Source organism: Micromys minutus (genome assembly GCF_963924665.1).
Source record: "Micromys minutus genome assembly, chromosome: 1".
Classification (NCBI taxonomy): domain Eukaryota; kingdom Metazoa; phylum Chordata; class Mammalia; order Rodentia; family Muridae; genus Micromys; species Micromys minutus.
In genome coordinates, this window is record NC_137969.1 from 162,325,258 (window position 1) to 162,338,739 (window position 13,482).

The 13,482-nt window shown below is 45.3% G+C and overlaps 1 pseudogene across 1 annotated transcript; it reads left to right on the top strand.

The window, feature by feature from the left end:
- The first annotated feature begins 280 nt into the window (after positions 1–280).
- Positions 281–1,131, top strand: LOC308419842 (large ribosomal subunit protein uL18-like; annotated as a pseudogene). The gene has a single exon. The product of its transcript is annotated as a large ribosomal subunit protein uL18-like (transcript).
- The last annotated feature ends 12,351 nt before the right edge of the window (positions 1,132–13,482 follow it).

The window sequence follows — 13,482 nt, forward strand, 5'->3', positions numbered from 1 at the left end:
TTTGCCAAGCAAGTTTTCAGCATTGCTTTCTGTTTGTCATACATAACAGATTGATGTCAAAGGCTCTCATAATTATCTTGCTTTTGCTACGTATATTCCCAAAATTGCTTAAATGGGTTTTATGAAAGTTGATTTAACGTTTTGCCCCTAGCTGTGATCCTCTTAATCCCTGGGAATGTTCTATTTTTTTTTTTAAATGTATTTTTTCCCTTCTTCCCCCCAGCGCGGCCGACTCTTCAGGTCTGCGTGGAGCTGCGGTTGCGTGTCTCTGTTCTGCAGGATGGGGTTCGTGAAAGTTGTCAAGAACAAGGCCTACTTTAAAAGATACCAAGTGAGATTTAGAAGGCGGCGAAAGGATAAGACTGACCACTATGAACGAAAAAGATTGGTGGTCCAGGACAAGAATAAGTACAACACACCCAAAGACAGGATGACAGCTCGTGTAACTAACGGAGGTCCCATCTGCCAGATCGCATACGCCCGCATAGAAGGGGGTGTGATCATCTGCGCAGCACATGCACATGAACTTCCAAAGTTCAGTGTGAAAGTCAGCCTGACAGACTATGCCGCAGTCTATGGCACTGGCCTGCTGTTGGCCCGCAGGCTTCTGAACAGGTTTGTTGTAGACAAGCTCTGTGAAGGCCAAGTGGAGCTGACTGGAGATGAACGACATGTGGAAAGCATTGACGACCTGGTGCCCTTACCTGTTATTTGGATGCAGGTCTTGCCCTAGCTACAATCAGCAATAGAGTTTTTGGGGCACTGAAGGGAGCTGTGGATGGAGGCTTGTCTATCCCTCATAGTACCAAACAATTCCCTGGTTATGACTCTGGTACATCGGGAGCACATCATGGGTCAGAAAGTGGCAGACTACATGTGCTACCTAATGGAGGAAGGTGAGGATGCGTATAAGAAACAGTTCTCTTAGTACATCAAGGACAACGTAACTCCAGACATGATGGAGGAGCTGTATAAGAAACTCATGCTGCTATCTATGAGAAGAAGCCCAAGAGAGAGGTGAAGAAGAAGAGGTGGAATCGTCCCAAAATGTCTCTTGCCCAGAAGAAAGACCAGGTTGCTCAAAAGAGGGCAAGCTTCCTCAGAGCTGAGGAACCGGCTGCTGAAAGCTAAAACAGTTTTCTATGAAGATTTTTTTGATCAAGACAATAAACGTATTGATCAAGCAAAAGTTTTCTTGAAGTCAACATCCACTGTTTACTGTTTGTCTAATTTCTATCCTCTCATTCTTTAATATTTTTTTTTCTAGGTGGTATCTCAGGTCAACAGAACACTGCTGATTTAAAAAGAAAAAAAGACTAAGTTGGAAAAGTAGTTTTTGAGACAAGGTATCTCAGCCATTGTTCTGTTGCTATGAAGAGACACCATGGCCAACACAATTCTTTCAAAAGAAAGAACTTAATTGGGGGCTGGCTTACAGTTTCAGGGTTTAGTTCATTATCATCATGGCGGGAGCCTGGTGGGGGTATGGAAACACTCACGTGCTGGAGAAGTACCTGAGCTACATCCTGATGCGCAGGCTGAGAGAGATCCACACAGGGTGTGGGGTGGAAGACACTGGGTCTGACCTGGGCTTTTGAACCTCAAAGCCAACTCCCAGCGAAACACCTTCTCATATAGTGCCGCTCCCCTCCCTAGTGCCGAAGCATTCAAATGTATGGTGGCATATGACCGCCATTCTTATTCAGACCACTACACAGGATCAGAATCGCCTCAGACTCATAGTGATTCCCCTGTTCCTGCCTCAGGAGAGCTGACCTTAAAGGTGTGTGCTACAGTGTCCAACCAATATTCATCTTTTATTAGGAAACTTAGGAGGAATACAAAACGATCGGCTCTGGGGGTTGGGTAGATGGTTCAGTTGGTAGAGTGCTTTCTGTGCAAATGTAAGGACCTAAGTTCAATCTTCAACACCCATTAGAAAACCAGGTATGCCAATATACCTGAATTTCCAATGTTGGAGATGTAGAGCCAAGAGGATCCCTGGAGCTCACTACCCAGTCATCTTAGCTGACTGAGTGAGTCCCGGATCTCAGGGAGAAATCCTGTCTCAAAATACAAGGCACATGAATGCCCGAGGACAATACCTAATGTGCACCTTGGGCCTCCACATGTATATGCACCCATATGTACACATTGTATGCACCCACACACTAACATGCACACACACCTGCATATAATACACACTACTATAAACAAGTACAAGAAAGAAAAAAAGGGAGAAGTCTGTGTGAGCCAATGTGTTCCAGGCCCACCTGTCTCATCCAGTGCTGAAGGAGTGACAGACCAGTATACAATAAAGCTAATTCTGTAGGAGACTAAGTTCCTTAGGTCAATTAAAGAAAGTGTGACCTGGTTTGATTTCAGTTGCTGTGATAAAAATCATGACCACAGGCAACTTGGGGGAGTGTGGTGCTTTGAATGAGAATGGACCCCAGAGGTTCTCATATTTAAATGCTTGGTTTGAAAAGAAGAATTAGGAGGTTGGCACAGTTACCATGGGTGCCCTGATTGGTCAAGACTATCACATTTCCCCCTATGGCTGCCCTCCTGTAGCTGTCTTCAGACACACCAGAAGAGGGCATCAGTTCTCATTACAGATGGTTGTGAGCCACCATATGGTTGCTGGGAATTGAACTCAGGACCTCTGGGAGAGCAGTCAGTGCTCCTAACCACTGAGCCATCTCTCCAGCCCGAGACACTGCCTTTCATTGCTTCCTAGTTAACCCTCTCTCTGATTTACATATCCCCTTTTTTGAGCCTGGGCTGGATCCCTCAGTGCTCTCAGGAATTGCAGTACTCCCCTTTCCTAGGCTGGGGAGGCAGTGACAGAATCCCTGGGCTTGGTAGCCAGCTAGTCTAGGTCAGTGAGAGGTCTAGCCTCACACAGGCATTTATGCATACAGGACATGTACTCACTTATAGACACATACACCCATTTTAAAAAAATGTCATCCTGACCTAGCTTCTGCAAATGCAGAGACATCATAAATCTGGTTTATGGTGCCTCTATAACTCAGGAATTAGTTGTTCCTGAGTTATAATAATGACAGAAAATGTAACTGTTAGAAAAAATGGGGAAGGGAAAGAAGGTCTAAAGAAAGGAGGTGACACAAAATGACTGCCCCCAAGAATAAACTTTATTTGGAAAGAGATCAATCCTCATGACCTTGGACAGGCATGATCCAGCCATGATTGCATTTTAAAGCTGCAGAGTGAGTGTTAGGAGAACTGGCCACCATACATAGTATGATGGGATTCTGAAGGGAGAGTCAGAGCCCTCAGGTCTAGGGAGCAACGATGATTCTCATAACTTTTCAGGGGGAATGGGTAAGTTCCATGCTATGTGCTCTAGTCTAGCCTAGGCTGGTCTGGCCCACACATTAGGAGTCAGGAAGGCACTGATAAAAATCAAGTTGTAATTCAAGGTAGTCCTTGGTCTAGACATGAGGGGGCCTGAGCTTGCTCTGGGAGGGGGAAAGCTAGCTGCCTAGAACGTTTTCTCAACAGTCTGTCCCGGAGGGAGAGCAGCACAGGAGTATGACCTGCTTTCTGGGAGAGAAGGCAGCTAGAAGTCTGTGACCTAACAGTAATGAGGGCCTTTCTGCCTGGGAAATGATATGTTATGAGGAAGTGAGCCCCAGGAGGAAGAACAAAGACCCTTTCAATAAACGCTTCTGTGACGAGCAGAAGCAGAAGGCAGATGGTAGAAGATGGTGTCTGAGTTAGATCAGAGCTGGCATGGAGATGGAGAGGCAGGAACACTTGTCAATCATTCACTGGCTTGAGCACCAGTCATACGAATACCGATGAAGGCCTTACCTTGTACTCAACACAGCAGACAGGACCGAGCAGGAAACACCTTACTTGGACAAGAAAGCTTTGATGGGATGTGTGGAGTTGAATCACCCATCCAACCCAGAGGTTCCCAACTTTCCTAATGCTGTGACGCTTTAATCCAGCTCCTTGGAGCGTGCTGACCTGCAACCATAAAATTAGTTTGTTGCTACTTCATAGCTGTAATGTTTCTACGATTGTGAATTGTAATATAAATATCTGATATGCAGGATATCTGATGTGACCCCCTGCCAAGGGGTCTTGACCAGGTTGAGAACTGCTGGTCTAGGGAATCCTTCTGTGAGTTACTACGTGTAGGGTTGTGAGTCTTGTATCTGCTCTGCCACAGGGCCCGGCAGCTCAGCAAGGCAGGAAGTGGGAAGTTTACCCCAGGCCATTGCTGGGACAGGTGTGGGCTCTAGTGAAGCCCCAGGACACTTCTCCAGGTAGGAAAGCACAATCTAAGGATTGGGACAACCAGAGCCTGTCCAGGGATCTCAGGGTCATTTAGTTCTCAGGCTCTTGGATACCAGGCACCACTAGAAGCCTCAGAGAATAAGAATGGAGTGGGGACCCATGGGCTGGATCTAGCCTGGGGCTAGGGGAAAAGGGGGTGGGTGGGTTCTGGCTGGTCCCACAGCAGTGGCGGCAGGTTTGAGTTTGGTGGCAGTTGTGACTGAGAGGACAGAGAGGCCTTCTGTGGGAGATGAGACTGTGGCTCTGTAGGCAAAGGCCTTCACTGTGGCTCCCACAGTGCATCCTGATGAAAAGAGGCAGTCCATGGTTTTAAGGCATTTATTTATTGTCATGGCGGAAAGTGGATGTGTAAAACCATACCTCACTTCTCAAGGTGGGCCGGAGACTAAATACTTTTTGCATGAGGGAGTGTCTGGGAAGGAAAGCTTATTGGCTGAGGCCCCCAGGTCTTTATGTACCTCATTAACATGGAGATCTGTCTTGACCACAGGTCCTTTTCCTCATCTACATGTAGAGGGGCTTAGGGTGTTGCTCTTATGTGACTGATGGCCACAAAGCTAAGGGGGGCTGTAGCTAGTGACGGAGCCTGGTGCCCTGGAGCAGGCAAAGCTCCTACAGTCCCCTCGGGGTCTACGGTGCTTCTAGCCTTAGCTCAATGAGGGACTAAACTACCTTTCACAGTCCCACAACTAGGGAAAACTGAGTTCTTTTTTTTGGGGGGGGGACTTATTTTCAGTAATAAAATAAGATCATTTTTAAAGGGGCTTAAAAGGAAACATAAAGAACCTTTTTATTAGAGTTTGAGGGGAAAGAAAAAAACAGACCTGACAAACTGAAAGCCCCATCAGCCACCAGGGGGAGAGAAGACAGAGAAAAAGGCTTACCTTTTAGTTTAGCTATGAAGGTCAGAGAGACAGTGAGAAAGCCCAGAGGGTCAGGAAAAGCATGCTTAGGAGAGCTGAGCCAGAGATCTCAGTTCAAAAGACGGCTAATTCTAGGCTCTTGTGTCCCAGAACAAAGACTACACAGGGACAAGGTGGCTAGAAACGGAAGTAGAAACCGTTTACTAAGACAATTAGATTCATGAATGAAGTGGGGTTAAGAAACAAACCCTAAAACGTTTCGTGCAGTGTGTAGACTTTCACACAACCTTTCTAGTTTCTGCCTCTTCCATCTGCTCAGTGCTGACTTGTGCTCCCTTATCTGAAGGGAGGGTCTCTAGTCTTCCTCTGCAAACAGGTTTCATATGTTATTGCTTCAGTTCAGTCCCTATTGTGCCACAAGAGCATCCTCACAGCATCTGAGGATGGGACCATGAAGAGGCCCTTCATACCAGGGTGGTCAGGTTGAAACATCTGTTAGCAGAGCTGGCTTGGCCAGAGTACACAGTGTGGCCCATGACAGACAATGAAAAGGAAGGAGGCTCCACCCAGAAATGGCTGCTACCAGGGGTCAAGCCTTGAAGCTTACAGTAGGGGGCTAAAGAATGCCGGCTCTAGGGCTGGAGAGATGGCTCAGTGGTTAAGAACTCTGACTGTACTTCTAGAAGCCCTGAGTTCAATTCTCAGCAACCACATGGTGACTCACACCATCTGCAGTGGGATCCAATGCTCTCTTCTAGTGTGTCTGAAGACAGCTACAGTGTACTCATATACATAAAATAGGTAATTTAAAAAAAAAGAAGAAAAAGAATGTGGGCTCTGGGCCAGAAGGTGCTTTGTTTTAAGCAACAGCCTAATCGTCTTTTATCAGTGCCTGGGAATGTTCAAGGCCCTGGATTAGGCCTGAGCCTGCTAGGAGAAACCTGCAGCTGGCAAGTCACAGAGCGTTCTGATTTCCACCCTCCCCCAGGACACAGAATGAGAAAACAGGGGCAACTAGGGGACACTGCGCTTGTCACATGAGGCAGGCTTACACACAAACAACACTGGCAGTTTCATATTTTGGAGGCACAGAGGCCTTGGTAGCATTTATCTTCCAGAATGTGGTTTATATCGACCTTGTAGGAACAAAGGAAGATACAAACTGTGCTTTCTCAAAACTACACAAAATGTGCTTAAGCTTCTGAAAAGGAGACAGGAAATGAACAAGAATTAAGTTTTCAGTTACAGTGAAGAGAAAAAAAAAGGCTGTTACATTTTTCAAATCAACTATACCCATGGGACAAACTTTTATTAACTTTTTCCTCTTGTATTAACTGGGAGTCAGCGGTTGATTCTTTACTGGGTCCTGAACCATGAAACGGCCTTCTGAAAGGAAAAGAAAAGGGAAATAAATGAATTCCACCCTCCGGATGATAAACTCCAACAAAGCAAACAGAAATCTAAAGGCCTCCTTGAAAATGAGCCCTGGGTGGAGAGACGGAGAGGCATTTGGCCTTGGCTTTGGACACAGCCGTCCAAGTGTGGGCAGGCACCAAGGCCAGGTTTGCCAAGTGAGAGAGAGCCAGCCTGGAGCTTGGGGAAAGTGAGGGGAAGTGGGAGAAGGCAGGGAGGCGGTAGAGCTTGGAGGAGGAGGACAGGGCTGCAGGAATTTGGAATTACACAGCAGATGTACCGCATCTCGTAACCACTACCATATGTGAGCCTGAACTGCATCCTGTGCTCCCCGTTTTTCTCCTTAAGCAAATCCCTATTATTGTGTTCTCAGAACCTCAGACTTGAGAAGCAGCAGGGGTTCAACTGTCCCTCCCCCACAACTTAAGCTCCACTGTAAGAACTCTAGCTCCCTGGTAGGAAGAGGTCCCTTGACACAGATCTGTAAACCTCTAAGGTCAAAGCAAAGAGTCCCTGGCCTAAAAGAGGTTTCAGTGGGGGAGATCTAGGACCTGGGAATCTACGCCATTCTTCCCATCCTCAGCCCAGAGGCCAGCAGCCCAGACTTAACTGTGAGCGAAAGGCATCTTATGGCTTTGCCTCACGCTGCCTCACTCGGCTTTTTCCCTCAGTCTTCTCACTAAAGGATGAGTGGCATGCTTGGCTCCCATCCAGGTCACTCTAGAGCACATTCTAGCTGCCATCTCTCCCAAGTCCCAATCACTGCCACCCTTGCTACACATGGTTGTTTCCAAACTACAGCATTTGGGTGCAAAGACTGGGATGCATCTCTTAGATATGGATACCAAGCAGAGGCTATGTACACATTCATTCACTTCTGGGCCACTCAGTTTGTGTTTCAGCAGCTCCTTCTCCATAGCAATTCAATACAGCCAAAGTAACCCCATATATTATTTTAAAAAATTTTTTTTTACAGCATATGTTCTATGTTGTCTTATATCTGGCTTTTTTCCATACTTACTGATGTGTATATAAAAAGGAAAAAGATGATGTCCCAGGTTTCAGCACCAGTGTTAGGAAAAAGATGAAGAGAGTGGGGGAGATATGGCCCATGAAGGTGCAGTGAGGCATGGGGTAAGGGGGATGCCTGTGGGAGAGCCATGTTGGGAATCCCTTCTCCTGGAGGGACCAGCCACACCACACAACAGTATAGTACAGAATAGAGTTTATTCAGGTCATGGGGGGAGTTAAGAGGGTAGTAGAGGCAGAGAGAGGAGTGTAGAGAAGTAGAAGAGTAGAGGCCAGACATGAACACGTGGAGAGGGGTGTGGAAGGGAATGGGGAGAGGAAGGGAGGGCAGGAGGGGAAGCAAGAGGGCAAGAGAGAGCAAGAGAGAGAGGAGGGGGCAAGAAGCCCCTTTTATAGTGCCAGGTAACTGGGGCAGAGCATACTTGGCTATTGCCAGGTAACTGAGGGGTGGGGTTTACTGCATCTTGGGAGATGTATTCATCTCAGTATATCCAAACTCGACTTTCATTAAATGGCTGCCTCGTATTCCATGCATAACTGGAACGGTTAATTTTGTAACAGCTTGGCGGGACTACTAGAATTGTAGGAATTGTAGTTGTTCAAATTCTAGTATTGAAGTTCCTATGTAGGTATCCTGGAGGGGATTTGCATTTAAGCTGGTGAACTTTAAGTAAGCAGATGTCTTCTATAATGTAGAGGCATCTCATTAGATCATTTTAAAGCCAGAATAGAACACAAAAACAGTTGCACTCTTTCATTCAAAGAATTCTGCCAGCATATAACCTGCAGACCGGAAAGCAACATTACCCGGCTCCTGGAAATGCAGCGGGAATACCTCTTGCTTTGAATTGCATTTTTTTCCTTAGGAACCAACCTGTTGGCTAACCTACCAGATTTGGGGTTGCCAAATATGAACAGGAGACCATTCCTTATAATACATGCACAAATGCACATTTAAACACACACACACACACACACACACACACACATATCCTATGTATATGTAACTGTGGTGCTGTTGTCTATTTAATTAGTGGACACTGTGTTTTCATCTTTCTGCTCTTACAGTGCTACAAGGAGTTAATTCTGCAAACCTGGCATCATGCACATGGCACGCCCATGTTCAACCCTCTATGCCGTTCTGCTTCATTTAAGAAAATTATTTATCGAAGCCATAACCAAACTGTTGTGGGTAGGTCTTTCTGTAAGTCTCATTTTGAAAGTCACTAGTCATTAAAGAAGTACAAACTGTAATCACAATGGATTATCCTGTTCATTTTCTAGCCCGGCTGAAACTCTACTTTGGCTATAGGAAGTGAAGACAGGATGTGGAGCCATTAGAACTTGAATGCCTGCCTGGCTGGTGGGAGTGTTAAATGGCAGTATGTCTGTGTAAAAGTTTGGCATCTTCTTAAAACAAACAAATGTATCTAGGCTGCCAGCCAGGCATCCCATTCCTAAGCCGGAAACAAAAGTGTAAGTCTGCACAAAGGACGTTATGCCATTGACCACAACAGCTCTATTTGTCCTGGTCAGAAACTGGCAACAACCAAAAGTTCATTAGCTGACGAATAACCTGTGCTTCTGTGCATAGTGAACTCCTGCAGTACAAAGCGGAGTCTCAAATCAACTCCGTGCAGATGTTTAACAGTTTAGAAAAATGCAAATTTATATAGTGACCAAAAGCTTATCAGGGTTGCCTGGGAACCATTATTGTGGCGGGGATGGGGGGTGGGGGGAAGGGGGCATCAAGGAAAATCTTGGGAATGACAGGTGTGTTAATTGTCTTGATTATCGAGATCATTTCACAGATATGTACCTGGGTCACATTCATCAGATTGCAAACTTTACTGCATCTTGATTATAAATGAACAAAGCTACAAAACTCTTACTTTGAATGTACAAAGGTACATTGATGCTTTCTTTTTGTAGTCTTTCTAGAACAGTCTTCATCTCCATGTAAATGAAACTGACATGCAGATCTCAGAGAATATGTCATATTCTAAAGCAAAAGCACAGTAATGTTTTCTGAAAAATATAACCCAGTTGCAAGCTTATATTTGTGTATGACCCTAACCTTTACTTTGCCTTTTACCTCAGTTTCCAGTGCTTCTTTTCAAGTGGTCAACTAAGCTGCCCCATATAGAACTATCAGTTTTCCAGGCACACTAGCCTGTTACCATGAGACCAGTGGCCACGTCTCTAGCATGGGCTCCCCTCCCAGTAGAGCCCAGCTTCCTATGCCTGGCCTAAGTGGGGAGGCAAAAAAATGAGTGTGTAGCAGTGTGCACAGCAGAGTGTAAAGGAAGAGGCCAGGCACTCCCATCTTTTAGCAGCCCAAGCAGATGCTGTCCAACATGTCCAGACAGAATCCTGGCAACTGCCCAGGGCCTGGGACTGAATGCTGAGGTGGCCAGTGGGAAGCTCCTTTATGAAGCCGCTGGTGCCTGGTATTGTGAGCACTGGTCAGAGGCCAGAAGAGGGTTGTACTGATGGAAGAAGCTGCTGCACCCTACAGGCTAAGGCTGAGTCAGCCTTCCTTCCTGGCTGTATACCAACACACTGGCCCTTTTCACATTCTCATTGTAACTAGAACTCTGAACCTCAGGCCTGGTACTCTCCAGAAGCAAAGCCATAGGTAAACTCTGACGTCTTCCATGTCGTTTTCATAGACACCACTTTTCCTCATTTCAGCTGCTCCTCCTCATTTTCCTGCACTCCTGGTCCCAGCAGAAGGAGCATCTGACCCCATATGCTTACACCAGGATGAGATTAGTTTTCATCTAGACAAAAGGAGATGGAACAGATCTAACTCATCCCCTGCTCACCCAGTGGGAACAAAGCTGCATGTGATCCACAATATTTATTATTTTTAAAAATTAGAGTCCAGATGTTTGGCAAGTCTGTATTTGTAGAGGGACGAGAGAGGTGCTTTAAAGCTGAAATCTTTGAAAACCAAAAGGCAAACGGTTCTGCTTTCTTTGATTTTCCTTGCCTGAAAGTCACACACTGCTAATTCCCAGGCTTGCGATAGCTCATAGGCACAGGATCTTCCTGTCCCTGGAAGACTTGTACAGCTCATTAAACTTTGCTGTTTGTTTTGATTTTAGATACTCAACAATAACTGTAAAATTGAATGTTGATGTTGGTGAGCTGTTTCACTCTCATTAAGATGTACTTAGAAGATCCCAGAATCAAAAATGCTAGATTAACCAAATAAGCTAGATTTACAAAGAATCCTTAAATGGAGACTGTGTGTGGTATTAAAAAAACAAAACAAAACCCTCAGTTAAGTGAATCCTGGAGCTTCCTTTTTGAGTAGAAGAAAATTTATTCTCCCCAATTAAAAACTATTGGATTCCCTGTTGTTTGCGTCATGAAGACATGGACTAGAGAAACAGGGGTGGCATATTTAATATTTTCTGCTAATGACTCGTAGAGCATATGTCATATGAGGATATGTCTAATAGTAAGATTCCAAAAGAGATAGAACCAGAAGTGGGGTTGTATATTAAGAGATTATTTGGGCTGGAGAGATAGATGGCTCAGCTGTTTAGAGCACTGACTGGTCTTTTGGAGGAACTGAGTTCAATTCCCAGCAACCACATAGTGGCTCACAACCATTTGTAATGAGTTCTGATGCCCTCTTCTGGTGTGTCTGAAGGCAGCTACAGTGTACTCACATATATAAAAATAAATCTTTTTTAAAAAGAGAGAGGAAGAGATGATTACAAGGAACTGTGCACTGGTGTGAACTGGCTAGGTGAGTGTGAATCCTCAGGCAGCTATCAGGAAGAGGAGGATGGAAAGGTACAGCGTGGAGTTGAAGCTGCTGTCCCAGCAAGGGTATTCTCCTTAGAGGGAGCCTCTGCTTTGACATTTCAACTGACAGAATTAGACCCACCCTGGAACATCAAACCTGGAATAAATAATCTCATTTAAAGTTGAAGCTTTATGAGCTTAATCCCATCCACAAAACACCACATAGCAACACCAGGTTAGTGTCTAAGTACAAATAGAAAGCTGTCTGATCATTTGACACATAAAGAAGCTGTTACAATTGATTCTCCTGTGGCCTCTGAGAAGGCTGGTAGGTCTCTGGGTGAGGTTGTAGCTGGGCAACGAGAGATGAGTCTCCTAGAATGGTGAAGGGAAGAGCCCTGACCGAGATCATCCAGCCCCACTTAGTTGTCTTGTAGGCAGGACTTTACATCACACATATCTAGGAAGGTGAAACCATCAGAGTTGGTGAGCTGTGAGGTGCACTTTGTCCAAACTCTATTGAAGAAGTGTGTGGCAGATCAATGAGCAGCGAAGGCTGACTAGAAACAAAGTTGTAGTCTACAATCTGCAAGAACAGGGAGTAACCAGAGAACTGAAAGAAAGAAAAAAAAAATGACTTGATAGGACATACCCTCAAAGCTCAATCTGGAAGGAACTCTATGCCCTTCTAGACACTCTCTCACTGCAGAGCTAGAAAAACTGTCACTGTAGTAAAGGCTAGAATCAACAGGCTCAAGGGCCACTCTGTGGGGAGAGGATGAGCTTGAGCTGCTCCTAGGCCCAGACCTCTTGGAGTCAGTATGGGCCTCTCACAGCCAATGGGACCCTCTTGCTCACCCACTTCAGAAGCTGGGTATGGTAAAGACTTTCTTTTACTGCCCCCCTCCCCCCGATTTAAAGTTTGGTCTGTACCTCAGAAGTCTCTCAGAAGAATCAGGAGTATCTACCATTTTGGCTTCTCTTAACCATCCTGGATAAAGCCACACACTGGATCATTAATCTAGAAATCAAGAGGATTTGAAGACTAGGCCATTAGAACAATTCTAATCTCAGATCTTCCCTGAGCTCACAGGCTACACTGGTTTTAGGCCATTTTGTATTGCTATAACAAAATATGTATGGCTGATGACTTGGGTCAGCTACAGTTCTAGAGGTCTAAGAGCATGACACCCATGTTGCCTGGTTCTGGTGAGGGCCCTTGGCAGAGACATCACAATGGCAGGGTTAAGATCATATGATGAGATAGGAAACCAGTGAGCATCTTTTCTAACAATCCATTCTCAAGAACTAATCAGCATCCCATAAAATGAATACCTTCCAATGGCAGTCCTTTCAATGACTCAGTATGCCCCATCTCTTAAAGGTACTATTACACATTGACTTCGCTACACTGGGAATCAAATGTCTGGAACATGAACCTCTGGGGAGACATATAAACCATACTGTAGCTCTGTCCATGCCTAGAGCACTGGGAATGGTTAAGACTTCAAACACACTACTCCCATCCTGCCCTCTAGATTCCCAACCTAGAGGGAGAGACATGGATGGATCATGGCAGGGATCTGTGGATGGTAGGGGCAGGACACCCTTCTTTTTCTCTTATGTGTTTCAGAAGGGACAAGTTGAGCATGGAGAAGCAATCTGCTCATAGCCATATTATGAGCTTCTGATTGTAAGTTCAGTCCTTTATTTCCAAGTCTTTTGTTTGTGAGTTGTTGTCATTGTTTTGTTTGGAGGTCTTTGCATTCATTTTTAAGTTGATTCCAACAGGGTAGCTTACCACGAAGATAACTGTGTCTGAAGAGTAATTTTTGCTTATTGTTGACTGTTTGGAAGGTAGACAGGCTCATGAATACCTGCCTACAATAATTCAGCTGTTTAGGATCTTGCATTAAAGAAGCCTTTCAAGTATAGGTTTCAGATCTCAATGCGTAAGATACTACAGAGAAACACTGGGGCCTCTGGGAGACATCCAGGTAAACCTGGGTGGCTCTGAGGCTACATAAACAGTGGTCAGTCATGGCTATGACTAATCCAACTCCAGGCTTTACAGACTCATCAA